At 37.5% G+C, this 4,696-nt stretch overlaps 1 non-coding gene across 1 annotated transcript; it reads right to left on the reverse strand.

The window, feature by feature from the left end:
- Positions 1-4,321: 4,321 nt before the first annotated feature.
- On the reverse strand, positions 4,322-4,426 carry LOC115942684 (U6 spliceosomal RNA). The gene has a single exon (XR_004077284.1). It is a non-coding gene; the product is annotated as a U6 spliceosomal RNA (small nuclear RNA).
- Between the last annotated feature and the right edge of the window lie 270 nt (positions 4,427-4,696).

Here is a 4,696-nt window from a genome sequence, read left to right on the forward strand (position 1 = left end):
TCCTTAAGAGCAGTGATTTTATGTTGTTTGAGGAGCCTTAAAACTTCAATAGGACTTGGTAGTGTAATGGCAAATACAGATTAAAAATAAAAGGGTTAGTTTTTCTTTTTGAAAATAAGGGGAGGGACACCTGGGTGGCTCAATCTCTTAAGCATCCAAATATTGATTTTGGTTCTGGCTATCATTTATGGTTGTGAGATCAAGCCCTGTGTGCAGTCTGCTTAGGATTCTCTCTCTTTCTTTCCCTCTGCCCCTCCCCTTCTCTAAAAAACAAAAAGAAAGAAAAGAAGGGGAGGGACTTCTCTCCCGTCCCTTTTCTTAGAGCATTTACTTTAAAAACCTATAATTGTAAGTTCTTTCTCTGTCTCTTGGAAATGTATATATATTTTTCCAGAAACAAAATAAGCTTCTTTTCAGCTTCATAGTCCAGAAATGGATTTTTCAAGGACCTGAGAACTAGCTCTTTAGAAGGTAAACATTTGACAAAGATAGCATCTCTCTTAGTTTCTGTGGGAATATATGTTTTTATTTCTTTGTTCTTTCTATATATCTTTATGAACAAAGATATATATTGAGAATATACTCTCAATATATTTTCTTATAAATTGTGTTCGTTCTGTGAGTGTTTATTTAAATAGTAATCACTGAGCTCTGTTCAAATTAATTAAAATCACTATTTTATTTTACTTTTACCTTTTACTAATGTATCATTCATCATGGTTGCACATTTTGTTATATCATGCCACATTCCTTACCCTAAGTATTAAAGTTGAGTTGCTTGAAACTGAATCCCCACCTGGTTAACAATTCTGTACTCATCTCAAAGCAATCTCACTGCCTAAAACTACTTACTTTCCAATATTTACCTATGATTGTTCCCAGGACTCATTACACAATGCTCTCTAACCCCATGGATTAGCCTTTTGAGTGTTGCATTCTATTGTTCACAGATTGGTTTTGGTTAAGCTGATGATATTGTTGAAAAACCAACCAACCAGGATCCTAGGATCCAGTTTTGTGTCAGGCTCCCTGCTCAGCAGGGAGCTTGCTTCTCCTTCTGCCTGCCTCTCCCCCTGTTTGTGCTCTCTTTCTAATAAATAAATGAAAAAAAGGGAAAAAAAATCAGTTTCTCAGGGAAATACGAGATCAGACTGTGTCCTGAGGAAGAGCCTAGGGAGGATTAGCAAACAGGTCAGGGCTGGAGCTCAGAGAATGGGCCAGTAACACAAAGAGCTGAGACTGTTCTAAAGATATTTCTAGATTTTGGTGAGAAAGATTCTTTTTTTTTTTTTTTTTTTAAGATTTTATTCATTCATCTGACAGAGTGAGAGAGAGAGAACCCAAGCAGGGGAGCGGGAGAGGGAGAAGCAGGCTCCCCATTGAGCAGGGAGCCCGATGCTGAGCTGGATCCCAGAACCCTGGGATCATGACCTGAGCCCAAGGCAGATGCTTAACCAACTGAGCCACCCAGGCGCCCTGGTGAGAAAGATTCTTAAGAGTATTTGCTTTCTAAAAAATCCACGGACAGTTTAGGTTTTCCATAATTAGTTCCATTCAGAGTTGGATTCTGAGGAAAACCTTATGAATTATATTCTTCCTGAATCCCCTGATACAGATGAAAGCAATTCCTGTGGGACTGGCAAGGTCAAGCCCCTGTGATAAGTCTCTTCAGAAGGTTAAGAAGGTCCATCACTACCACAGTCACCTCAAGGTGCTGGGGAGAACTGGGAGCATTTCTCACATTAGAAACTGGAGATCAGGGAAGCCCTTGGTAGAATATTTGTATTTCTTGATCTTCTTGAGGCTTCAGAGCATTTTTATTAATACAACAAGGATACCTTGATGTTGGAATATGAAATAGTGTCCTGTGGGAAGAGGCCAGCGAAGAGAAGGAAGGGAAATAAGAAATCCAGAGAAGTTGCTTCTGGGGGCCTGCCAATCTTTGAGTCCAGTGTTTGACTATCTTAAGACTGTCCATCGTAGAACAGGGTCTTCATACTCTGGGGCAGGGTAGTTTTAAAGCAAGCCACTGTCTAACAATTCTCTTATCTGCACTTAATTTTTAAGCCTTCCAGTATGTCTGATCATACCAAGGAAATCAGGAGAAGGTATTTTGCATACAGTTTGTGTTAGAGTATGAAAGAATTACACTGTTTGTGATTCCTACAGTTTGCATGAAGTGGTGTGATATGAAGTCTAATTATGCTAGGTAGATATGTAAAGCCTTTAATCCAGTTTCAGTTGATGTTTATGTGTATGGTGTAAGATAAGTGTCCAGTTTTCTCAACACCATTTATTGAAGAGAGTGTCCTTTTCCCATTGTATTTTTTTGTCTCCTTTTTCACAAGTTAATTGACCATATATGTGTGGGTTTATTTTTGGGCACTCTGTTTTGTTAATATATGTGTCTTTTTTTATTGAATGGATGTCACGTGTAACATTGTGTGAATTTAAGGTATACGGTATGCTACTTTGATTTATTATAATAATATGATTGGCATTGTGGTATTATTTCTCACATTACATAATTATAGTATAATAGTATTGTCTACATTCATTATACTGTACGTTATGTCTCTATAGCTTATTTACTACTCATTACAAGTTTATACCTTTAAACACTATCAGTCTTATCTCCCTAGCCCCCATCTTCTGGTATCTGCCATTTTACCCTCTATTTTTTTACAGGTTTGATTTTTTTCTGATTCCATGTATAAGTGATATCACATAGTACTTCCCTTTCTCTGTCTGACCTACCTAGCTTAGCATAATGTCCTCAAGTCCCAATCATGTTGTGGCAAATGGCAAGATACCCACCTTTCTCATGGCTGAGTAATATTATATATATGTTATACACATGCACACCGTATGTTTTTGATGCATTGATATGTTGTTTCCATTTCTCAGTTACTGTGAGTAATGCTGTGATAAACATGGGAGTACATATATCTCTTTGAAATTCTATTTTCATTTTCTTTGGGTATATACCCAAAAGTGGATTTGCCAGATCATATGGTAGACCCATATTTTTAATTTTTTGAAGAATGTGCATGTTGTTTTCCATGGTGTTTAGATCAATTTACATTCCCACAAACAGCATATAAGGGTTCCTTTTCACCATATCCTCACCAGCACCTGTTGTTCTTGACCTCTTGATGATAGACCGTCTAACAGGTATGAGGTGAAAATCTCATTGTGGTTTTGATTGGCATTTCCCTGGTGATGCTGGGCATCGGTTCATGTGCCTGTTGAACTTTTTGATGTCCTCTTTGGAAAAATGTTTTGGTTCTTCTGCCAATTTTTATTTATTTATTTATTTATTTATTTTTTTTTTTTTAAAGATTTTATTTATTTGACAGAGAGAGACACAGCGAGAGAGAGAACACAAGCAGGGGGAGTGGGAGAGGGAGAACAGGCTTCCCGCGGAGCAGGGAGCCCGATGCGGGGCTTGATCCCAGGACCCTGGGATCACGACCTGAGCCGAAGGCAGACGCTTAACGCCTGAGCCACCCAGGCACCCACTTCTGCCAATTTTTAAATCAGATACTTTTTATCATTAAGTTCTGTACATTTGCTATATATTTTGGACATTAACCCCTTATCCCATATATCATTTGGGAAATTTTTCTTCTATTCTGTAGATTGTCTTTTCATTTTGTTTCTTTTTCTGTGCAGAAGTTTTTGAGTTTGGTGTATTCCCATTTGTTGACTTTTGCTTTCATTGTTTGTACTTTTGGCATCATAACCAAAAAAAAAATCATTGCCAAGACCAATACTGATGAGCTTCTTTCTTATGTTTTCTCCTAGGAGTTTTATGGTATCAATTCTTATGTTTATATTTTTGATCCATCTCAAGTTAATGTTTGTGAGCGGTGTGAGATAGGGGTCCAATTTCATTATTCTGTATGTGTTTCTCCAGTTTTCTCAGCACCATTTGTCGAGGAGATTATCCTTTCCTCATTGGCTCCCTTAGTGCATATTAATTAACCATATATGCTAGAGTTTAATTCCAGGCTTCTGTTCTTTTCTCTTAGTCTGTGTGTTTATTTTTGTGCCAGGACCTTACTGTTTTTATTACTATGACTTTGTAATATAGTTTGAAATCAGGAACTGTGATACCTCCAGCTTTGTTCTTTTTTGTTAGGATTGTTTTGACTATTCAGGGTCTTCTCTGGTTCCATACAAATTTTAGAATTTCTTTTTTCGTTTCTGTGAAGAATGCCTTTGACATTTTGATGGAGATTTATTGAATCTGTAGATGGCTTTGGGCAGTATGGCCATTTTTACAAATTACTTCTTCTTGTCCATGAACAAGGGATATAAAAATATGGAATTTTCTACAATTTTGCATGTCCTTCTTGCACAGGGACCATGCCAATCTCTCTGTATTATTCCAGTTTTGTGTATGTGCTGCCAAAGCAAGCACTGGGACATTTTTATGGAGGCAGACTTCTTATAGCATGCCCAGTAATGGAGGCCCTAAAACTCAGGGATGTCATTAGTCCATAAGGAATCTTTACCTGAATTTAATAAAGCTCATGGACAAGAACCAAAGCCAAGTTGCCTGGATCTGCATGTGGAATGTGAGCTGGATTTTACCTTTACATACTCATTTTTCCAGCTAGTTGCATAGAGTGCACAAGCCAAAAAACTCTGGGTATAATACCTGCTAATTCTATTTTTATTCAACTCCAGG

This window comes from Leptonychotes weddellii, unplaced genomic scaffold, assembly GCF_054177405.1.
Source record: "Leptonychotes weddellii isolate Sample4059 unplaced genomic scaffold, ASM5417740v2 HiC_scaffold_6479, whole genome shotgun sequence".
In the NCBI taxonomy this organism is placed as follows: Eukaryota; Metazoa; Chordata; class Mammalia; order Carnivora; family Phocidae; genus Leptonychotes; species Leptonychotes weddellii.